At 39.4% G+C, this 25,943-nt stretch overlaps 1 protein-coding gene across 1 annotated transcript in view; it reads right to left on the bottom strand.

Moving 5' to 3' along the window:
* LOC133532149 (diacylglycerol kinase 1) overlaps positions 1-25,695 on the bottom strand; it is a 255,031-nt gene extending 229,336 nt beyond the window's left edge. The window contains exon 1 of the mRNA XM_061870680.1: positions 25,033-25,695. The gene's annotated coding sequence lies outside the window, so the exon portion shown is untranslated. The remainder of the gene's footprint in view (positions 1-25,032) is intronic.
* Between the last annotated feature and the right edge of the window lie 248 nt (positions 25,696-25,943).

Raw genomic sequence — 25,943 nt, 5'->3', positions numbered from 1 at the left:
TTTAAAACAAAAGATTAATAAATACTTTATTTAAATAATAACAAACTTAGTATAAAATGTAACCTAAAATTAAAACTACCTACAAAACTAAAATTAAAACCTAAAAAAAAGGGTAACATGAGTGATATGTTTATATTAAGCTAGATCACCCAGGTCAGAACCCTGTGGAAGGGTTCCCATAAGGCTGGCTGCATTCCCCCTTTGGATCGCTATGCCGATCCGTTGGGCGAGGAAGGAGCCAGCCCTACGGTCCCCCGTGACATCAATAATTTTTTTTGAAAGTTGCCGAATTAATTTATGAGCGCTTGGGCACCACGGTCCTAGAGTTTCGACTGCAAAAGCCACAAATATATGCCGGTCAGTGAGAGCTATATATTTGCGGCATTTTGCAGCCTCGGCAGCTATGGCCGCCCCGCCCGCTCTCAATGATGTTGAGCCGAGGTGAGACGGTGCCAGGGTGTCCACACACGTTGCGTCCCAAATAAGGGGCCGTCCAACACTCCAGGGCACAAGAGTCATTCCGTCGGGCCTCTTACCATCGTCACGTGCGAGGCCAGGTGGCTCGAGAATGGCTGGGACGTTGGCACTGACAAAGGCACGACGGAGGATGTCATTGAGGCAGGCGTGGCGTGATAGGCGGCCGGCACTCTTAGAACACGACAGCCCATGGTGTCCAAGGCTGTCCACAGAAGTTCCGCAGGGGCAACGATGGGGTGTGACTATATTGGATCCCAAGCGAAGACCGACAGCCAGCCTGAGGGTATTGTTGTCTAGCAATGTTCCAAAGTTTGATGAGGGGAGAGCGTGCAACCAGGAGCCAGATTCTCTTTCCGCCACAGCCAGGATGCGTGCTTTTTCCTGGCTGGTGGAGCAAGAATTTAAGAGGTGTGTATGTACTTGTGAACAGATGGGTTGATCCCAGATTCTCTGGATGGATTTGTTAATGGGTAGATCTCTTCCTGGGCAAGCCATTTTCCATGCGTCTTCAGCCTCAGACATGTACGCTACCTCGAAACCACGGAGTGATGGCGTAAGGATTTTGCCTACGAGGGGGAGCGTACTATGTACTGAGGACAGAAACGCGAGTAAAGCGACACCTGATATTTGACGGGTATCGAGACCTCCGAATCTGATCGGTAGGGTAGCATGAAGAAATTGGCGATCATTTATTTTGACATTTAAAATTTTTTCCAGTTGAATGTGGAGGATTGAATCTATTGATGCGGTAATGTTTGGAAACTTCCATAAAGGACTGCAGCGCAGAGAATATGTAAATTTGGGAACAAAAAGGCAGGAACGAAGAATACAGAGCGCCATGTGGGAATTAATTTTCAGTAGACGGTCCGAGAATTCTGTAAAACTATGTACTTTTGAGTTGATGAAATCTGAGATTGATTCCTCGAAAACAGGTGCACCCAGGAGGCAGAGCGAGTTTTTTTGCTGGATTTTGATGCCCGGGCAGATATTTTCGAAATTTTGTTGGATTTGCAGTTTATCTGAGGTGTCTGCATTGATATACAGTTCGCATTTATTTGTGTTAAGTTCTAGTCCTATAGATTTGAATTGGTTGATGATTAATGAAAGATCATTAAGGACGGAACTCGCGTTGCCTCCCAAGCTGCCATCGTCGAGGTACCAAACGTTGAATTTAGAGTTTAGAGCCGAAATAATAGGGTGAATAGCTAGGCTGAAAATGGCCGGCCCTAGAGGGTCGCCCTGTTGACAGCCAACGCAGGATAGGATATTGTTTTTTTTGTAGCACAGTTTTGTGGGAGTGCTATAGCACTGCCACATGTATGGATAGATAGAAGGGCTATTTTTTTTGATTTCTGTCAATAGGACGCCTCTTTCTACCGAATTAAATGCATTTTTTACGTCGACTTTGAGCAGTACCTCGCATTCGGGCCTATGTAGGAAGGTTCGGCAAGCGTGAACGGCTGCTTCGCAACCGCCTTTGCTTCCGAATCCGAGTTGGATAGGTTGGAATTTTTTTTCTAGGTCCGAAATGATAATCTTACAGCAAATTTTGGAGGTTAGTCTGCGGAAGGTTGACCCTACGGCGATGGGTCTGATTCCTCCATCTTTTTTCTTCAAGGCGCAGAGATTAGCTCCGTAAAGCGTTGGTATGATAGAAGGATTAACTTTGCCTGCAAGCATCAAGTTAACTAAACGCGTAATACTTGCAAGTAAGTTATTACTCGGACCACAAGGCATACCTGAGGTTAGGTCTTTTAAGTGTTGCGGTGTTAATCCATCTAAACCGCCTGCAGAGCCGTTTTTAAATGAAGCAATGCCTGCTTGGACTGCGTCTTCCGAGCATTGTAGGCATGGTAAGGCTGGGCTAGGAGGATCGGGAAGACCAGGTACTGCGGGTGCCGGGGGATGTTTACTTTGTAGGGCAGTCAGAGTTTCTGGGGTGTCTGGAGCAGATGTGTCGCTGGAAAAAAGAAGTTGGGCAGCGCCTTTGAGGTCTCCATCGTTTATTTTTGATTCAACTAACTTAGTAATCTGGCTGGGTTTGAAATGGTGAGTGTTATGGTTATTGTCTATTTTGTGAGGGCGGGTGCAATTTAATTTAATAAATAAATAAATAAATAAATAAAATAATCATAATGGATATATACAGAGGATTACTATAACTAGCTTAAATCTAAGATTGGACCAAGGATGCTGGCGGCATTTCCTCATTGTATCGTAGTACTGATACGTTGTGCTGTGCGAGCCGCGAGGAAGCCACCAGATCTTCGGTCATCAGTTACGTCGACCAGACGCTGCGCGATTTCTGCAAAAAAACTTGTGCGCGCTGGGACCCCATGGACCTAGAGTTTCAATGGTACAAAATGGTAATCTCTAGCGAAGCTCTTATATTTATTATTTTTCAAAATTTTGGCGCTTTTATCCGCTGCGCTTTTACATTAGTCTGTTGGAGCTGGGACAATGCCAGTGTGTTATATAATAGTTATTTATTTTACAAGGGGGCAAAGTTGTTTTTTGACCTGTCGTGCTAATATTGATACCCGAGCAAGCGAAAGATTCCAAAATATAATCGTTATAAAATGAAATCGTGACCGTTGCGAGGGTTTCAAGGCACGAGGGTTAAACAAACTTTGCAACCGAATGAAAAACAAAAATTTTCACCAAACGCGAGGAAAATACTAACTGTAAAACATTACAAATCAAATCCAAATAACTAAACGCTATTTAATGTTTATCTTCCAAAATCGCTACTTAAAGTTAATTCCACCAGCCAAAATGAGGAAACAACTCAAAATTTGTATCTAATTACTTTGCCGCTCTTGACGATAAAATGCAACTTTCTCTGTTTGCAGCATAAGTGTGCTAATGTGACATATCACAGAACCAATATGAGCGAAAAAATAAATAATTCTTTAATTTATTATAGGTCCCATTTATTACTTAACCATTAAATATTCATCTGCGTGAAAATACGAAAATAATTAAAGTACATACTAACGAACTTTCAGGTACTTTTAATTGATTAAGCGTACCTAAACTTTGCGCAAGCTAATTAAACATTAACGCTAAAAGTTAGATTAGCGTATTTCTTGAAACTTAGACGGAAATTTTACAATAACGTTTTTGATATTTGTCATAAATGTCGATGGCAATAAGTTTAACATTTTTTTGGGACTAGTACGACAAGCACTACACCTTATAAAACAAAATCCGCCGCGTCTGTCTGTCTGTATGTCCGCAATAAACTCAAAAACTACTGAACGTATTTTCATGCTGTTTCCACTTGTCTATAGAGTGATTTTTGAGGAAGGTTTAGGTGTTTAATTTGTTAAGGTTTTGTGTAAATTAGTTGAACTATCCATGTGAAGCCGGGACAAATCGCTATAGTATATATTCTATATATGTATCTATTATGAGTATGTAGTATTCCATAGTTATTTTTGTCTTCTAAATCTTAGAAAAAATCCAATCAAATTAAATTATTTCGAAGAATTAATTCCCAGCGAGCTGGAAATCTTTTTTATACCTTCATTTGTTCCTAAATGCGTGTAATCCGAGTTTGCGCAATCCTAGAACATGAAACAAATATTACTTACAGTACATAATGTGCTACTTTCCCGCACGCGTGCATGAGCTTTCCGTTCATATGTTGAAACTTTAAAGAGCCATATGTACTGGAAAACGTTGTACGATACGCGTGCGAGTTTCCTATTTTCTGCACTTGTATCGTAAATAACTATTTCACCTCAGCAGCTCGAACAAGCCTACTTTCGTCACTCCACGGAGTGAGACAAGCTTTCATCATAATGATGATGCCTTTCATTCATGAATGTAAATAAATGTGGTTAACTACTTGATGTTGAATTTAAACCTTTAATATGTTATGTGTCCCTTGAGAGAATGGACGAAGATCGGAACGTAAAAAGAGCGTACCTGGGTCGCCTAGCAGGAGGACGTCCTATCGGACGCCCTAGGTATCGCTGGAGCGACATGGTGGAGGCGGATCTGCGCGAGCTTCGAGTCGACAATTGGCGAGAGGTCGCACAGGACCGAGAAAAGTGGCGCTGTCTTGTGTCGGAGGCCAAGTCTCATTTTGGGTCGCTGAGCCAACGGAGTAAGTAAGTAAGTTTAATATGTTCTCACTACTGAGGTGAAAAGTTGTATGTGTCACACGAGAGCAAAGTTATTTTACATCTCGTGTTTTGATTCCCTCGCTACGCTCAAGATTATATCTTAGAATTCTTTCGCTTACTCAGGACTCAAAATCAACACTCGCAAGAGAAACCAACTTTCCTCTCTTGTTGCACAAATAACTATTTCACTTGATTTCGTGTTATCTAATATCTCCACTACAAGGCATTTAAATTCTATGAATAGAATTGAAAACGAGTGGTCAATACCACTAGATTCCTAATTTCTATCGCATGTGTTTCAAAAATGCATTTCGCCGTTTAATTGTGTAAGTATTTTATTGTGTCTGCACTTTTTTGGTTTTCACGGTAAAAATACACAAATAATTACGGCAAAAAAAAAAACTCGCAGCATAAGCATTTAAACAGAGCAAGTTAAACCTCACGTGGCAAAATTATCTGTTGAGCAAACACTTCATGCTCAAACAAAGATTACTATTGTTGACACGTTAAAAGTAGGCTACATAGACATTGTACATATACGAGGGTCAAGCTGAAAGTTTCTAATAATATAATAATAATATGGAAGCTAAACAACGTTACCATAGTACCCATTGTTTTGTCTACCACAGGTGTCATCCCGCCTCAATTACACACCTCCTTAAAATCCCTGTCATTACCTCCATCGTCTTACATTGTTATGCAGAAAGCTGTAATTCTGAATACTTGCCGAATCACCCGAAAATTTTTACAGAATGATATAGCCACACAGACCTAGACCAGACACTACATTTTTTTTTTTAAATATGAAATGCACTTGGCCTTGGCCCGTGTACTTCATTACGCCAGTACTCTGTGTACTGAGATATTTAAAGAACCCATAATAATAATAATAATAATTCAGCCTATATACGTCCCACTGCTGGGCACAGGCCTCCTCTCATGCGCGAGAGGGCTCGGGCTATAGTCCCCACGCTAGCCCAATGCGGATTGGGGACTTGACATACACCTTTGAATTTCTTCGCAGATGTATGCAGGTTTCCTCACGATGTTTTCCTTCACCGAAAAGCTAGTGGTAAATATCAAATGATATTTCGTACATAAGTTCCGAAAAACTCATTGGTACGAGCCAGGATTTGAACCCACGACCTCCGGATTGAAAGTCGGACGTCATATCCACTCGACCACCACCGCTTCAAAGTTTCTAGAATAGAAAAAGCTGAAGCAATTAGGCCGTCACGGTTTTAATGCGAGCTTTAACTCTTTCTGAGCACGCGTACAAATTTTCATTAGGATAAGATTATCCTGAAGCGCACACAGCTCATTCTTCCAGTGCCTTTTTTGTATGGTGTGATGGCGTGTTTAGGTCCTCGGAGGTTTTGTATGAAATTCATGAACCTATCGTGATTAAGTTTTTTTACACGTAAATATTTATGCAAGAATTTTTTTAATGGTGTCATGTGAATATTGAGGAATGTCAGAAACTGCTGATATACAATTTTTTGTCAGTGTTTTCTTATTAACTGCACAACTGCGATGTAACCTTATGACACTGCTCTTGAATGACATGCTTCTCTACGATCGTCGATTAGAGACTATAAAAGCGATTAAATTTGAAATTCTAAGAATAAACAGACGTACGAGAACTAGGCTTAGTTATGAAAATATAACTGAAGCCTATTGTAACTGTGTTGTTGGCTGAGCACACAATGAAAATCGTTTAAAATAGTGACACAAAAAAATTGTGGGTCGAAATTCGAAAATGTCGAATAACACTCGACGTACTATTTCCAAATTGCCAGCAATTCGGAAACACAGTAACGACCAAAAGACATATACTTACTTAAAAAAAAGAGTTATATTTTCATAAATAATGCCACACACACCCTCATTTTATTTAAAGTACATCTGTTGTGACCTGGGTTCCGGCAGAAAACCAGTGCTTTACTCGAAAGAGTGAAGAGTATCACTGAGCAGTGACCCTTTTGTCCTGCTGCAATGCACACAGTATGTAGGTACTTTTTATTTTATTTTATTTTTTATTTATTATTCCTATTCCCGTTGTCTCAATTTGATTTTGTGCCATTTTTATTTTTGTGATTGTAATATTTTGTGTCTTATATGATGATTTAAACTTTATATTGTGTGTTTTTGGAGCTGCCAAATAAATGATCTATTTATCTATGCCTCTTTTTTTATGATCTCTAAGCAGCCTTTTCTAAGAACTTTTAGTATTGCCCTCATATATGTAGTATACTTTGACGAATATTTTTTATCTTAAATACATATGTAGATTGTAGGTACAGAAGACTTTAATTGATGATCCAACTAAGGTTTAAGCTAATTTGGTTGTGAATACCGACGGTATGAAATTTCCAATATAAATAAAAAAAAAATTAGTACCTTCAGAATTCCATAAAACATTGTTAGTAACATCGTTATAGCTAGGAGTTAGTAAGTACATTAAAATCAAATCCAAACATAATATAAATAATTCATAATATTGACATAATAACAATGTAAAATTTAAATTAATTGAAATAATGATTATAAAAATAAATAATAAATTAACATGTCAAATTCAAAATAAAATAGACTAGAATAATAATAAGCATGTCAAAATTTACTATTTTTATTTATATTCCCATAAATAATGATTATATGTCAAAAGTGCAATAGGTACAAGTATAAAATGTCGATATATTTTAATTAATAATTTTGACCCATGAGTACACAGGATGGAACTATCTGGTCTGTCGGCTGACGACTACCTAAATAGTAAGTAAGTAAATATTATTTATTGCACCAACAATTATACATTTAAATAGTTACGTCCTCCTAAACTAATACATTTAATGAGTTAACAATACTTATTAAAATACAAAAATTTCACAACATGAATAATAAACTAAATCTAACTACAATTAAAATAACTAAAGCTAAAAATTAAAAATACCTATCAAAATTTTGCGCCCTTGGTAGGGTGCCCATCACGCAGGCAGCGTTCCCGCGCTGGATTGCGATTGCAATTCTCTGTGCGAGAAAGCTGCCCGCGCGGGGGTCGCCCGTTGCCTCCCTCAGCCGCTTGCCCAGCGCCTTGTGGAGTATCTGTGCCCCTCTGCCCCACGAACCAAGTGTCTCGACGCCAAACGCAACGAATTCGTATTGAGCGCCGAGACAGCTATATTTGGCTACCTTTTGACGCTCCCGAGTGTCCGCCGCCGCACCAGCATGCCTGCTGGTCGATGGAAGGTAGGAAGCCGCTAGCGTGTCAGCACAAGTGGCGTCCCATACCAACGCGCGGCCCATCTTCCAGGGAATTAACGACATCCCGTCAGGGCGTTTACCGTCGTTCCGCACTATTTGGCTCTCCAGAGCGGCGGGAATGCCGGCACTGACGAGTGCCCTTCTTAGGATGTCGTTAAGGGCGGCATGGCGAGACAAGCGGCCGGCACCCGAAGAGCAGGCGAGCCCATGGTAAAAATCCCATGGTAAAAATCCAAGCCCATCCTAAACTAGTCGCTAGTGACCGTAACTACTTTGTATGGCGGTAATAAAAAGGAAAGCTTGAAATATGTATGGAAATTTAGGACACTTTTTTTCCTATAAGGATACAAAGGGCTCACGCCGCTCAATAACACAAAAGTGGCAAAAAAGGTCACGTAAAAAATGGCAAAAAAATTAAAGGCTCTTGATGGGCCTTTAATTTTTTTGCCATTTTTTTTGCCAAATTAACACAAAATTAAGACAGTAAGTATTATTTAAATCCACTTTCCGAAACTCAACTAAGTATACAACAGATCATGTAAAAGTATTATTTTCACAGAAAGTCGTGAAGTAATCGAAAGCAGGAAAGTTGGTATAATTGCCCTATAATAATATTTTGCCGGGACAACTTTCGGGGAACTTCGCTGTAATGTCGCTTGGGGATAATGCTGGGACACTTTTAGAAATTACTATCCCAAATATTATTCTGAAGTGTGTTGTGGATTTTGTTCGAGATAAATGAAATAGTATATTGTGTATTACGGGTGTTAAACAATAATTTACGAACAAGTGTTAGGTGAGGGCTGAATTAACACGAGTTCGTAATTTTTGCACCACTCGTGGCACACACAATGTTTTTCATCACACTTCCGACCGAGATAGTACTTACTTTTAGTCGCAAATGTATGAACTCATTCTAAACATCTAAGCACTAATCAATATATAAACAGAGGGCCTACCGCGAACCTCGTTCGACGTGTTGCCTCTCTGTCGCACTGGTGAATTCGTACCTAAGTGTGACAGGGAGGCAACACGTCGAACGTGGTTCGCGGTAGGCCCTCAGGCCCTAAGGCAAGTTTACATCTCGTAAGGGCCTTATCAACTTGGGTCAGCCGCATTCGAGGGAAGCCAGTGCTGTCAAACTGGTCTAACTTGACAGACATTCATAGATCCTCTACATCATGGCCCAGCGTACGCCAGTCCAAGGGACGCATTTATGCGTTAGAGGGAGCAAGTGATATTGCTATCTCATTCCACCGCATAGCTTCGTTCCTTAGACTGGCCTACGCTGGGCCATCATGTAGAGGAGCCCTCAGACGTACTCTCAGAGTAAACAACAGTTGAAGCGTTATACAGTTGAAGCAAATAAAAACAAATTATTGATTATCTCCGAAATAGAGTTAATTAGAATACGATGTTTTTGAGAAAGTTACTTAACTTAAGCTCAGAGATGCACCCTTGAAATTAACGGAAATAAATAAAAACACAGTAACTATAATATATTCGTCAATTTTACTTAAACAAAGTCTAAAAACAATATATCTCTCTGTGGAAGGACGATTCTAATTGACATTCCGACCGGCGTTCCCAATATTGTACATCCTTAAATTCAATTAGCAAAACGGACATTATTCTTGCCTCTCGTCTCTGTTGGACGTGTATTGAAAAACTGTAACCAGCAGTAATTAAAAATAAGACTACTTTCATGCCAGAAATAACACGGATAAATTCATTTTCAATAATGTACTTAAATTACTTACTAATCTTATATACTTACTACGTATACATTAACTGGTGACCGAAGAACTGGCGGCTTCCTCGCACAACGTATCATTGCGATAAAATTGGTACATTGTCTCAAGAGCCTAGTTTAGGTGTAAGCTAGTTATAGTTATCCTCTGTATATATCCATTATGTATATTGTTATTGTAAATAAAATTTATACCTTATTAAAAAGCCACAAAATGATAACTTAAATATCATCAAATTATTCACATAAAACAAGTACGGGAAACGATCTGTTTGTCTGATTAAATTTCTTGTCTTTTAATTATTTATATAAGAATTCAAGTCTTGGATACCCTTCACATGTCTAAGGATAGTTTAATGATCGTTTTTTTATATTTTATCTCTGACACTTAGAGACTTTGACATCTCTAAAGAATTTTAGTATTTGTTGGTTGCATATTTTTATCATAGTTTTTTTTCGTGTAATTCCACATTTGGAGATACATCTCTAATAAAGTATCTAATATTTCATTGATTTCATTTGTAATTGTATTTTGTTGTTTTTATTGTTCGTAAAAAATTGACATGTAAAAGTGCCCCTGTGGCCTATTTGCTGAATAAATGTTTGATATTTGATATTGCTACATCTAATGCACAAAAGTACACGCCAGTACACACACAATTTGAGCATCATTAAGTTAGAATTAAGCGTAGTACAGTAGTAGTCTCTTTGTTTTTGTAAGCTCCTGGCAGAATATCAGCAATGTGGCTTGCTGAGCCAGCGCCTATTCTCTGCCACGAGACATGGTTTGGTATTTGTATGAGGGCTCCTCTACACGAGGGCCCAGCGTAGGCCAGTCTAAAGGATGCCGCTGTGCGGTGGAATGAGATAGCAATATCACTTACTCCCTCTAATGCATAAATGCGTCCCTTGGACTGGCCTGCGATGGGCCATCGTGTAGAGGAGCCATTTTTTATTTTATTTCAAGAATTTTAAACTAGTTTTTATGTTTCATTCTAAGCTGCATGTCTTCTTTTTATCTATAACCTACCATGTATGTTGTGGTAATGAATTAATATTTTCACTATTTATCTATCATAGGCAATTTAACTTAATATAATTTATATACTTAGGGCAAATTGTTATGGCTCCTCTACACGATGGCCCAGCGTAGGCCAGTCCAAGGGATGCATTTATGCGTTAGAGGGAGCAAGTGATATTGCTATCTCATTCCACCGCATAGCTGCGTCCCTTAAGACTGGCCTATGATGGGTCATCGTGTAGAGGAGCCCTTATTGTATCATCATAGGCCTTTTGAGTGTCACTTCGACCACCAATTGTGGCGGAACTGAAAAATTTTAGAATAGAGAAAAAGGTAATAATTAGGCTATTACTCTTTATTTTAATGTGTATCTCAATATTACTTTATTGAGTAACTTAGTTCAATAATTTTAATTGTAACTGGTTAGTTAGTGCGGACCAAGTGCGGACACCCCTGACATATTCTGTGATGTATTTTATTGATAATGAAATTTATTCTTATTCTTCACTTCATTTTCATTAACTAAGTGATTTGATAAATGTAGTTAAATCGATCTGTGAAAACATATTTACATAATGTCTATATCCAGAGAGGAAAATAGGGACTACGTTTGTATGTCCTCCATTATCCTCTCTCCATAAAAGAATGTATGTCAAACTGCGAAACATCTACACATTCTTACGTTTATGATCTTCGTGCCCCGTAAATAGCTCAAACCCATACTATCCCTTAACACGCGACGTTAGTCCTCTCTATCTATTCAGCGTGGTATAAAAGAGACAGACTTTGTCGGCCAGTAGTGTTCTAAAGTTTAGGGGTTAAGTCAAAAAATTCCTAGGACTGCCATAAAAGTAGACCTACTTAAAACGGACCTACTTACAGAAAACCGCAGCCAAATAACACTAGACCCTACTCATAGTGTTGTGTTCCTGCCAGTAAGTATGAGGTTGCCAGAGCTCAACGAGGGTGCAGAGTCCCCTGGAGTTGCAGGCGTCCATAGGCTACGAAGACTGCTTACCATCAAGCGAACCGTATGCTTGTTTGCCACCGATGTAGTATTTTTTTTAAATGCGCCAGGTTTGATGATACCAGAATTATTTATAACTAAGGAACAAAGCAAGTTATTTCGTTAAATATTTTTTGATTTGTGTTTTTAAATCGTGACACTACTATACTCTGTATCTTTAGGTAAATAAATAAAAGAAAACAAATAATTTGTAAATTTTCGGGTAGTTATAAGATTTATTGGTTAAGCAACCAAATGCAAAACCACCTGGATCTGTCACTGAATGACCTGACTTTAACCTACATTATTTGATCATGTAATGTGTTCATCTACCCTCAACTGGCTTAAGGAGCCATTTGAGGGTAGATTTTATTTACATTTATTTAAATATCTAAAGATACAGAGTATATACACCTATAAATTATAAACTGAAATAGATGTTATTCAATGTGTAAATGTGTTTATACGTAGTCATGAATACCTAAGTAAATAGGTATATTCGAAGGAGCGAGCGAAGCGAAGTTCTTACGTTCAACTTGGAACACACGGCAGGCTAGGGGCACTTTCCGACTTTTTAATGTTTTTAAGCTAAATCAGAGGATAAGTAGTTTGATAGACAATAATTTAAGTAGTTTTGTTCTAATTTAAGTGAAATTGGGTAAAGGTGTAGTTGAGGGAATTATTTATTTTATTTATTTATTTAAACTTTATTGCACACATAAAGAAAAATGTACAAATGGCGAACTTAATGCCAAAAGGCATTCTCTACCAGTCAACCATTGGGTCAAACAGAGACATTTGTGTATGTTGGTGCAGGAAAAAATAATAACAAATAATAAGGAAAAAATTAAACGTGAAGTCAAATAATATCAAAAATATATAAATAGTTAAATACTACTACTTATATAATGTATAAAAGATAGACTAATACATATAATTATGTACATATACATGATGGTGAACCTTATTTAAGTTCTTCTGACAGAAGATGCTTGCGAAGTAGTCGTTTGAAAACGGGTTTGCTTGGGGCTTGTCGAATAAAGAGAGGGAGGGAATTCCAGAGACGGATTGCCTCAACGGCGAAAGAGTTAGACATAAAACCAGTACGGTGTGAAGGAATCGAGAGTTTGAGAGAACGGGAGGAACGGAGTTCACATCCTGGACGGGGGGTGATGAAAGTGAATTTACGTTTAAGATAACCAGGGGAGGAAGGCTCGAACAAAATGGAGAATAAAATACTCAGGATTCTAAGGGACCTACGACGACGGATGGAGAGCCAATTTAGCTGACGGCGATAAAAAGAAACATGGTCGTATTTGCGAAGTCCGAAAATGAAACGTATGCCATTATTCATAAGACGGTCTAGCTTATTGAGGTACTCCTGAGAGATATTAGTCGTGCACGCGTCCACATAGTCAATAACTGGCAAAATTAGAGTCTGCACAAGTAATTTCTTAGTACCTACTGGGAGAAAATTCTTAAATTTATAGAGATAACGCAATGTTCCTGAAACTTTCCGACTTATTTCAGAGACTTGGTCATTCCAGGTAAGGCTAGAATCTAATACAAGGCCGAGATCTTTCACTTGTTTAGTAACTGGAATAACAGTGCCATCAAACAAAATCGGCGCGACAGAAACCGCACCAAGCTTTACTTGTTGATGATGGCTACCCAGAATAATAGCCTGACATTTTGCCGGATTGACACTGATGCCAAAGCTATTGGACCATTCAGCTATGTAAACTAGATCGTCATTGATGAGGGAAACAGCAGAATTTACGTTTTCCACAGAAGCATGGGCGTAAAGTTGCAAATCATCTGCATATAAATGGTAAGAGCTGCGGATTTTGGAGGTGATTTTTTTGTGATTTGGTCAATAAAGATTGAGAATAAAAGAGGAGAAAGGATCCCACCTTGTGGTACTCCCGTGTTCAGGTCACACCAAGCAGATAAGCATCCACTGGCTTTAACAGCCTGAACGCGGTCAGAAAGGTAAGACGCGAACCACTCAGTCGCTTTTGATGAGACCCTCAGATGTGTAAGAGTCGCAACAAGTAGGTCATGATCAACCGCATTAAAAGCGTTGGAGAAATCGATAAGCACCAACACCGTTACTCTGGAATTCTCCATGGCATTTCTGACATCTTCAACAACATTGAGAAGTGCGGTGGTGGTGCTGTGCCCTGATCTAAATCCCGATTGAAACGAAGAAAGCAGGTTGTTACCGTGTATAAATTTGGAAATCTGTTTATGAGCTGCTGCCTCAAGAATTTTCGAGAGAAAAGGACGAATGGAGATGGGCCGAAAATTATTTAGAGAACTAGGGTTAGATAATTTAGGAAGTGGGATAACAAAGGCCTTACGCCAACATGAAGGAAAGACCCCAGTAAGCAACGAAGTATTTACAATATAGGTGACGATGGGCAATATGCTGTCGAGGATAAGGGTGATCATGACTCTACTCACATTGTCGTGTCCAACAGCTTTCGACCTAATTGACATGACTATCTTTCGGACCTCATCATCCGTAACTGGGGCAAAAGAAAAAGGATCAACATTGGGAGTAGGTAGAGACGCGATATAACATAGGGTTTTAAACTTTATTATGGAATTAAGAACAGGAGTTTGAGAGAAATGCGAATTTAAGTGGTCAAGAGAAAAAGGAAGCGAGTCGATATCGGCCTTGGTTTTACCAATCCCGAGTGATCGGAGAAATTTCCACGTGTCCGCGGGAGAAGATGTCGTGATGTTGTCGTGTATGTAACGTCGTTTCGCTGCTCTTGCCATTTGGTTGCAGCGATTTCTAATTATATTTTAGTTATTAAATTATGAGCAGGCTCGATCAAGGGGTTATGGAGCTAGAAGGCCAAAAAGCTATTTGCTATTGTGGTCATTTATTTGCAAGAAAGTGTGGTCGAGTTTGGTATCAAATGAAAGTGCTCGGTTTACATATTTGTAATACTTATTGTTTTTAAATTTTCGATTTTAAAATAATTAGCAAGATAAAAACGAAATCAAATAAACTTAGTATGGAAGGTGGAGGTAAGGAATGGAATCTTCATGTACCAAAAAGTGTCATCAAAATACCTTAAATAGGTGGCGCTACAATACCTAGAATACGTGAGAAAAAAACTAATCATAGACAGCGCCCTTCACTCCGTCAATAACTCCTAGGTTCATAGCTACTCTAGCGCTACTCTGGAGAGATTTAGAACTATTATTTATAGCTGAGAGCCGGTAACTTTTGCAACAGTTCTACCATAAGAGATTTCCCTCCACACTCCATAAAACTTAATATAGGTATTTGACATTTGACAAGAAAGATTACGGCTTACCACAGATACAATGGTGACTTTTAAGGGCTCCGCAGACCTTGCAATAAGTCGCACGCGGATTTCGATCCTTTACCGACTAAGTATTACATTCAATTGATCTATATTTTTGGCGAACCGCGAGTTCTCAGTTCTGGTCGGGCTTTACCGTGGAATGGGGCTGGTTACTTTCATTACTGGGTTTACTTTGATAACTTTACTTCAGGCTATAATAACCGCGAAAATCGAAGTTCGTCAACTGCGGACATTTTTCCCTGTCATTCTAATTACGTTTTAGTGAGAGTAAAGGAGAGGTTCGAACTCGAATATTACGTTTTCTGATCGCATTCCTTTTTTTACGGTTGGCAAGATTGAACGTAAATGCCAGTTTGTGATTTGTGTCCGAGGAATAAACCACGTCGATCGATGAGAAAAAAATTAAAATATGTAAGTATTCGTTTTGTGTACTTTTAATAGCCTGTATAACTTCTAGTAAATACATAAATTTGATGTAAGTCATTGAATCAGGCATGTATTGGCCTATAATAATGATTAACACAATAAATTCGCCATAGACTCGATTTTAAATATGTTTTAATGGCTCCTCTACACGATGGGCCATCATACTGGCTCACTAGGTAAGATGGGCCAGCGTGTAGAGAGGGTAGTGGTGTTGGATGGCTTATGGCGCGGCGGGACTGCGATGGGATGGCCATGGTGTAGGTTTTTCGTCCGCACATGAAAGGTAGTGGACTAGCGATGGTGCGTACGCATCTACACGTGACCCATTCCATAGTGCGTGCTCTCAACCATCGCATGGCCATCTCGCTGGTCCAACGCTGGGCCATGGTATAGAGGAGCCATAATATGTGTTCAAAACGCGAAAGTGTTATGGTTCCTCTACACGATGGCCCAGCGCAGGCCAGTCCATTTATGCGTTAGAGGGATCAAGTGATATTGCTATTTCATTCCACCGCATAGCTGCGTCCCTTAGACTGGCCTACGCTGGGCCATCGTGTAGAGGAACCCTCAAATGTTATATCCCAGCTCCGTTACTAAGTTACTGTACGGTACGTCAAAATAACGTTAACGTCATACATAACTTTGACGTTAATTAATCTGTCAAACGCGGCAGCATTTCCCGTTTTGACAGCTGACAGAATATCGGAGAAATGTTGGATTTGGGTTGCGAGTAAATAGGTAAAATATCCTTAAGTTTCAAGGGATAAATAAATAATAAAGAATGTGAATGTTTTATTTAAGACGGCATGATATTTACTTAACCTAAGTATTCCGAAGCTCAAATGATGCCTTTCATCCGATATAAAACACTTTAATTTCAATTTCGAATATGCGGAAAGTAAAATACATGTGTTTTTTTTTAAACATGACTAAGTATAATTTATTATAACATTTCTTGAGGGTACTTTCAATAAATCAATAGGTAAGAGCATCGTTATATAAGGGGGTTTTCGCAGGCGCAAAATCGATCTAGCTAGGTCTCATCTCTGGGGAAAAGCGCGTTTTTGAGCTTTTATATGTTTTAGTGTATTTATTTGTCTTTTATGTACGCATTTTTTTTAGTTTAAAGATTAATAATAAGAAAAATAGTAAAATCAATAATATTGTACTTAATTGAGTACAAAACTAAAAATATATTTTTATTGAAGACTAAAATAAATATCGAATAGACAGACATATGCCTCGCCACGGTAGGTATAATCCGGTTATGTCTGTGTTTGTGATCTCTGTATGTACTAACAATAGTGTTGTAAGTTATGTTGTGTAATACTAACACTTTTATGGGTTTTGCCTGAAATAAAGGATAAAAAAAAAATAAGTTGCTATTTGCAGGTGGCACGCGTGGTTTTAGTTAACAATAGACAAAGGATAATCCATTGCGGGCCAGCTACAAAGCTAACAACTATACTATCTATTCGCACCACATATCGGTAAAAGGTTATCTTCTAATGTCTGTTACGTACTTTACATGTTATTCAACTGTGTGTTGTGTGACAGACGTCCTTGATATCAAATGGTAAACAAACTATTTTATCTAGAATCTAGTGTTTATACGGACTCATACATAAGTTTCGTATACCTAATTACTCGGAATATATTACAAATGAAATGTCTTTTTTTATTATACTTAATATGTTGAATTTTGTCTTTAAAAGATATCTCATCCGACTAGTTATGAGAGAATACCTTCCTTCTTTAGGGTTTATCATTGTGAGAATATATTTTTTCTTATAATTTTAAGATAAATAGTTTTGAAGTTATTTAAGAAAACAGACATAATACCAGCCCTCACCCACTCTAAAAATTTCTGGAAACTTACATAAGAACATTAAATAAATAAATAAATAATAAATAAATAGTATAGGAGATTCTTACACAGATTGACTACGTCTCACGGTAAGCTCAAGAAGGCTTGTGTTGTGGGTACTCAGACAACTATACATGTACAAATACTTAAATACATTGAAAACACCACTGATTCGAGAAGAAATACCTGTGCTCATCACACAAATAAACGCCCTTACCGGGATTCGAACCCAGGACCATCGGCTTCATTCAGGGTCACTACCTCACTACCCACTATGCCAGATAGAATATTCTCATGGAAGTTTCCACTTAGAAAGTTCCCGTTAAGATTAGGGATTATTGCTCAACGTTTACGTCACTCTAGTTCGTGTCATCCACGATGACGCGTAGATTTGTCAAATCTCACCTTTAATAATATGACATTACGTGTGAAGGCACGCTTCTTCTTGAATGACACGATATCATTGGCATCTATTCCAAGTGTCAGAAATCAAAACTAACTGTTTTGTGGGACTCCGTATCTGTTGGAGATGTATCATTTTATGTTAATAATAAATAATAATAATAATACCGCAGGGCAGCTTGTGGCGAGCTGTTGGAGAGTAACGACCCCACGGACCCGAGTACTCCCGAGAGTCGGTCAGGGTCTCCGTCTCCGGCGTGTCTTCGTCAGTCGGAATGGACCCCAAGGGGACCCGCAGGACTCTCAGCTCTGGCTTGCCTTCATTGGCCGTCCAGAGAGGAGTCGTTAGAGCTAAATGCTCCAGGGGTGGAAGTGAAAACTTGCATAAGACGCGAGTTGGCACAGTGGCTGTTATCAGCCACTGGGTAGAAAGCGGCGTACACCTCTCTACACCCCTGAGCCGCTCACACCGGTGTTGCTCCTGGTCGTCTTCACGACGGCATTTTCAGGGGCCCATCTAGTGGGCGGCGAGTCACCGCCTGCCTCGATAACTAGTGGAAACATTGTTATGGCAGGTGTCCGGATATCTTTGCAATAACCCAGTCTCATTGTCCTCCCAAACTTCAATCCATAGACCGTTATACTGTTCACTTTACTACAATAGTCCCAATGCCTGTTGCGACCGGTTCATGGGTGTCTATTGTTGCGCCCGTGAACGGGTTTCAGCAGGCGTTCTACATGACATTAAAGCTCTCCAAGAGGCCTCTACGTGTTGGATCTATATCCCCACGCAAGCCTATCAAAAGACCGGGATTTATAGGCCCGTGAAATCCAAGGAGATACAATAATAATAATAAAAAGAAGCTTTGGCAAGAACACTGGCTGAACCAGACTGGATGCAGACAGGCAAAAGAAGCCATGTCTGGTATCAACGGAAAGCTCACAAGGGCGCTCCTTCAACTAGGGAAGGCTCGACTGAGTATGGTAACCAGTGTCATGGACTATTTAACAAACATCTTTTCATAACAGGTGTCACAGACAGTCCCTTATGCCGAGGATGCATGGAGACAGAAGAAACAGCCTCTCACGTAGTGCTGGAATGCAGCGGAGTGACTCCATACAGGGCTAAACATCTCGGATCCCCGAGAAACCTCCCCGAGGTCCTACTCAATATTAAGGGTTTGATAGGATTCCTCGAGGAGCTGGGCTGGCAGGACTAGCCCAACCCCACATGTCACGCAAAATAGGCGCCAGTCGTCGAGTTGCGGAAAATTGCCCGTGTACAATACAAGGGTTGGCAACAAAGGTGCAGGAAAAATACCGAGAATACTTCATGGAAACTTTGCAATTTCTGAAAATTCTTTTTGGTACATTACTGCGCATTATTTGGCAAAAATTCTTTCGTATGTCCTACTGTTCTATACATATGGCATTTCTCAGCCGATTTTCCTGAGTTATTGTTAGCAGGTGCAATTTATTAATTTTTCTACTCGTCGACTGAAATGGTTAAATTAAGATTTCGTATACCAAACTATAATTGCGGACTTTCATGTATGGGCTCCCACTCAACTATAAAATTCATTTCGATACGCTGTAGTCAACTATAAAAAGAATTGACTGATCACGTGCTGCCGCGCTCCCATAGAAAAGTCTGAACAGGCGCGGGCCGCGGGGCGGACGGGAGTCGCGCGTTTGTGTCTTTTGTACCACATATTTGTCTACTGAGATACCAATTTTTATTAATTATTTAGGGTTTATAGATAAAACAGTATTATTTTAGATGACTCGTAGAAAAAGTAATATTGTATACAACACAGTGATATATATACTGCGCACCGGTGTGGCTTGAAAGCACACATGTCCACAAAGTATACGTTAAGCTAAACGAGGCTATGCGCTACATATCTGGTACCATTCGATCCACACCCGCCCACTGGCTACCGGCATTAAGTCACATAGCTCCACCTCATCTCCGACGACTACGGGCTCTGAAGAGGGAAACTGAGAAAATCGTCAAGAATCCCGCGCTGCCAGTTCATGATGAATTCTGCCGTCCACCTCCCCAGCGACTAAAATCCCGAAATCCACCCTGTTCTGCAGCTCAGACTCTGAACAACTTCTCTATCTCAGATCGGTGGAAAACGGAGTGGTCTGCTGCTACAACAGGGCACCACTCCCATGTCACCCATGTCACCGCCCCAACAAAAAAACCAAAAGGGTTTGACCTCCCCCGCAAACTTTGGTGTCGCTTAAATAGGCTGAGAACTGGGCATGGCCGTTGTAATTCCCTAACATATAAATGGGGTTGGAAAGATTCTCCTCTCTGCGAGTGCGGCGAGGAAGAGCAGACCACTGACCATATTTTCCAACGCTGTCCCCTTCACTCGTATTCTGGACCAGCTGAAGATCTGGAGTCAGTCACGCCTGAGTTGGTTACCTGGCTTAGCGACCTCAAGGCTATACTCTGATTGCCTTCTTTATGCATGCCATACGATTAAATAAATAGTGATATAATCAAGCTTTTCAATCTCGTACCTTACTTAGGCAACTCAGCAAGCTTTATTGCTTAAATACGGTACTCGACTGAAAAGCTCTCTATTATATCACGATTGTATAAAATACTATTATTTGTCGATTCACGTTTTACATATTTTCCAATATGGCGGAGCGGGCGGGTTCGCAAGGTCTACTTCAGCTCACATACACTAAAGCTGACTAGTAATGTATAGAGGGAGATGATATGTTGCTACTTTACCTACAGATATGCTAGCACTTGTATTGGGCCTGCCCACGCTTGGAGACCCTGGCGTGAGCACTCAAGAATCTTTCCGCCCTAGCGACCATGAGATCTACGACATGCCCCGCCTACTGGCACTTAAGCACTTTTTATATAAACTCAAATATACATATACGGCAATATAGTATAGCATTAGTAAAGTACATTCATTTAGGCTGCCTTGCCACTGAGGCCAAGATGAGCGGATGCATTTGCTATTATAACGCTGATTCCTGCACGTCTCTCAGCTCCGCATGTCGTAAGGCAGCCTTACAACGGTTAAGAAAATTTTGAAAAAATAAATATTATAAGCTTTTATTTAACTTGCAATGTAATTTTTAATGATAACTTTATAATTTTCTTGAAAAACTCAAACATTTTACGTTGTTCCTTTCTTTTAAAATACTATGTTACTTAAGAATATTTTATTTGTCCATTCTTTCGATTGGCATCATAAAAATAGGGGTGATTTTTTTTCACATTTAAGTCGGTTCGATTCCCAGACGAAGCAAGTAATTCTTAGAAAATCTTTAAATGCAGAATTACTGACTTTTAAAAATAACATAAAGTCTTCTTTCAGCAAAATATCCTATCTACGATATTTAAGGTACTTTCCCTTGATGTCCCATAGTCTTGGGACGCCCTGTACAGGTTCCGTTACATTCCACGGCTCATCTCTTTCCTTAGAAACTCTAGATCGTAGGTCTAATTTATAAAGTTATGATTTCCTAGTCATATATGTATACCAAATGTAAGCTTACAAAAAGCTTCCCTTTAAACTGGTCCATGGGAAAATCGCGTCTAATGATGGTCCGTACACAGTTCTAGACACGCGGTAGCATGTCCAGCCAAGAGCCAAGTTCAAAGAAAAAGGAACTGGCGATGCAACGGTGTGTAATATTACATCATTTTTACATGGAATATCTGACACGTAGTTATTAAAAAAAAATCTACCTTTGTTACATAAAAAATGTTCAGTCTAAATATTTTGATAAAGACTTTTAGCTTTTAAATAGTGTAGTCCTTTAATAAGGTTAACATCTGGTAGACCGAGCTTTGTTCGAAAAACATATATAAACTCAAAAATGCGCGTTTTCCCAGAGATAAGATCTAGATAGATCGATATTTCGCCCTCGAATACCCCCAGATACCAAATTTTATCGATATCATTAGAGCCGTTTCCGAGTTCCCTGAAATATATTGTATTGCTGGTTTAAAGGTATAAGATCAGTTCCAAGATTCTAGGCTCTTAAATAACACGGCTCGGGAGCTAAAGAGTTAAATAGGCTTAGTCCTTTAGGCTTCAAGAGATGAGGCGAGCCCTAAAAAGAGCTAAAAGGCTCAGGTCTTTTGGAACACTACGACTAGTGGTTCCGTGATGGTAGTGAATCTGCAAAAGACTGGGCTACATTTCGAAGAATCTTTTTCTTTAAGAAATAAATATATTGTTGGCAACATCAAGTCTACCCTACCACGCATAGGGTATAATAACCGGCCAAGAGCATGTCGGGCCACGCTCAGTGTAGGGTTCCGTAGTTACTCTTACGTCACAATAAGCTAAACTGGAGCTTAAAGTATAGTAAATTGTTAACCAAGGGATGAAACGGTACCTTTCACCCGAGTTAAACAAATAGGCAAATTTGCATAATCAGTACCTAATTAAAGTAAGTCTTTTTACTATGAAAGGAAAACTTTTTGCGATAACTCAAAAACAGCTAAACTGATCATGTCCGCTATAGTTTTCATTTAATGTCTTTCTTAAGCTCTACTTCCACGATTTTTTTCATATTTTTTGGACCTATGGTTCAAAAGTTAGAGGGGGGGGGACACAATTTTTTTTTCTTTCTGAGCGATTATCTCCGAATATATTCACTTTATCAAAAAATGTTTCTTGAAAACCCCTATTTGTTTTGAAAGACCTTTCCAACGATACCCCACACTCTAGGGTTGAAGCGAAAAAAAAATTTCACCCCCACTTTACGTGTAGGGGAGGTACCCTAAAAAAAATTAAATTTTTAGATTTTATTGTACGACTTTGTCGGCTTTATTGATTTATATATCCATGCCAAATTTCAGCTTTCTAGCACTAACGACCACGGAGCAAAGCCTCGGACAGACAGACAGACAGACAGACAGACAGACAGACAGACAGACAGACAGACAGACGGACATGGCGAAACTATAAGGGTTCCGTTTTATGCCATTTGGCTACGGAACCCTAAAAACTGGTGCAAACCGTTGCTCGGGGCATTTTGCCATCGGCTGCCGTCGTGTTTGCGTGAGCTACTTTGATATCGTTCCATGCTGTTATTTTATATTTCGTTATGTAATATAAAATGTGCGATTTGTTCCTTTAATTTTGTGATATTTATTAGAACTTCGAATAAAATAATTGTGATTTGTTTATTCTGCCGTTTTTGTTCTAAAATCCACCCTGAGACCTTAAAATATCTAATCTAATCTAATTGCACCCGTCAAATCAGGACATTAATAAGTATTTATACATAGCAATTTACCCAATAAGTATTTATACATAGGAATTTACCTACGCCTGGGACCCGACTAAATGGCGCCGGGTGATATGGGTCTCGCAAAATGACACGAGAACGCGATTTGAAGTGGGTTTTATTTGTGCAAGTTACAGTCAAGGAATTTGATTCATGTGCCACTTCATTCTCATAAGTATTGACACTGTGACAAAGTAAGCAGTGACACAGGGGGGCTAGCCAAGATGACAATCGTTAATGGAAAACTCTCTTCTTCCTCGCGTTGTCCCGGCATTTGCCACGGCTCATGCGAGCCTGGGGTCCGCTTGACAACTAATCCCAAGATTTGGCGTAGGCACTAGTTTTTACGAAAGCGACTGCCATCAGACCTTCCAACCCAGAGGATAAACTAGGCCTTGTTGGGATGGGATGTTTTCCTTCACCGAAAAGCGACTGGTAAATATCAAATGATATTTCGTACATAAGTTCCGAAAAACTCATTGGTACGAGCCGGGGTTTGAACCCGCGACCTCCGGATTGCAAGTCGCACGCTCTTACCGCTAGGCTACCAGCGCTTCCGCTAGGCTACCAGCGCTTCCGCTAGGCTACCAGCGCTTCGTTCGTTAATGGAAAACACCAATGGAAAATTTAATAATGTATAGAAGTCTTCGAGCAACACAGGGAAGGGAGACGGCATTCATACTATTTCCCCTCTGCCAAAGTATTGGCACAAATGTGCCTATGGCGGTGCATGTTGTGACTCGTCCGTACACAAAAAGAGATCGAGGTGTGCAAGATTTGTCTTTGACGTGTGTCATTTTCTATGTAATAGTGTCGTCATTACAGATAGGATTTTGTATGTAGTGAGTGAGAAGTGTGACTGTGTGCACGTTTCCCCCGCAAAAATGGCAGAATGATTTGTTCGGTAAGATATCTTACGATGCTTAGGCTCCTCCCTTACGATGTGTCGGAAGTCGGTGTTGCTCGAAGATGGAAGTAGTCACGTGACTTTTAACGTCTGTTGTCTGTCTGTCTGTTATTCATTTGACCGCCTATAACTCTAATGAGATGCAAAGCTATCGTTGTAAATGACAAGTAATTACTTTTACAGTACGCGTGCGGGAATGAGGACATTCCGTGCATATGTCAAACTTTAAAGAGCCATATGTACTGTAAAACGTTGTACGATACACGTGCGAATAGGTAATTCGCAACTCGTGTCGATTTAAAACACACCCCTCGGTCGTGTTTTAATTTATCACCACTCGTTGCGAATTTCCTATTTTCTGCACTTGTATCGTAAATAACTTATTACACTGCATATGGTGCCACTTTACCGCACTTGTGCGATAATTAGCTCATTACGTGACTTTGTCGCAAATTTAAAGGGCCATATGTATTGTAAAACTTTGTACGATACATGTGCGAATTTCCTAATTGTCGCACTTGTATCGTAATGCGCTATTATATAAAGTATATTTTTTTTGCTATAAGTATACTTATTGTAACGTAGAGCCCGTCTAATAGTAAGCTAAATTTCAAAATAAAAATATTACAATCATAGAAATTTGTCATTTTTTTAATACCACGTCGGTGGCAAACAAGCATACGGCCCGCCTGATGGTAAGCGGTTACCGCAGCCTATAGATGCCTGCAACTCCAGAGGAGTTACATACGCGTTGCCGCACGGTCTTAAGTAGATATGATTTAATAAATCAATAAATCGTGGTATGGGCTATGGCTATGGGCACTAATTTATGCCATGTTCAGATACGTAAGCAGATAAAAGTCTAGGGAAGGCATTTGTATATACATTTTTCGCTAGGTATATTAATTTTAAAATATCAAGCCGGCCTAAATAACAAAGGAATAAAAGAATGAATAAAATAAGTAAGTGTAACTATTCTAATTTCATAACCAAAACAAATAACACCTCGCGCTGAAACAGATGTGAGCACACGTTATCTTCACTAAACAATGAAAACAACGTTAACGTTAAACAAACTAAAAATACACATTTGAATGAGCACAGCACTATTTATCTGAATAAAAAACAAACAGTAAAAACTATACGTACCGATCCCGAGAACTTCCAAATTCAAATTCACGAAACTGTCACTCACATTTCACTTTTTTTTCTTAATTTCTCTCACACCAAAGCAAAGGAAACGTAACGATGCCGCTGAGAAAACGCAAACACGCACGAATCGTACTACAAATCAAGCGTTCGGCAGATTTAATGTTTTATTATTAGGTAGTCACTAACACACATATTTACACAAAAAACTCTTAACTTTAAAAATGTACTTAATTAAAAGACTATTGTGCCTTTAAAAGGGCATTGGAATATTATTTTAAAGGGTAATCGCATGAGGAGATTGCGGAAATTTTCAACCAACGGGAAAACTCAACATCCTCTCTCGACGACTGACCAACCGGCACTGAAATACAGAGCCCTATCGTAACGCTTTCAGCAAATCTATAAAAGAAAGTACACAACATCCCTGTCCTTCTCTCACTTATGCATCGTTAATAGATCGATCCCGCTCAGATTCATTATCCTTCGTACTTATAAAAGTGGACGAAGGAATTTGCCGAAAAATTGGGCTCGCGTGAATTGGAACGCGCGTTATTTGAAACTTTTTTTTATTGATAGCGATTGACATTAATTTGGGCGGGAGACGAAGGCCGGTTTTCAACGTTTATTAGAAATCATTTATACACGTTTTTAATTAATTTAACTTCGTACATTTTTTGTTGATTTATTGTTATTGATTTGTATGTGTAGTATTTAATTATTTCAACGAGGGGTGGGAGGGGATTAGGGTCGGCAACGCGCATGTAACTCCTCTGGAGTTGTAGGCGTACATAGGCTACGGATACTGCTTACCATCAGGCGGGCCGTATGCTTGTTTACCACCGACGTAGTATAAAAAAAATATTTAAATCAATTTTTGGTGTCTGATTGAACTGAATCTTGCTATATTC

Source organism: Cydia pomonella, chromosome 26 (genome assembly GCF_033807575.1).
Source record: "Cydia pomonella isolate Wapato2018A chromosome 26, ilCydPomo1, whole genome shotgun sequence".
In the NCBI taxonomy this organism is placed as follows: domain Eukaryota; kingdom Metazoa; phylum Arthropoda; class Insecta; order Lepidoptera; family Tortricidae; genus Cydia; species Cydia pomonella.
Note: the sequence above shows the minus strand (reverse complement) of the source record. Positions and strands in the feature narration are given on the sequence as shown.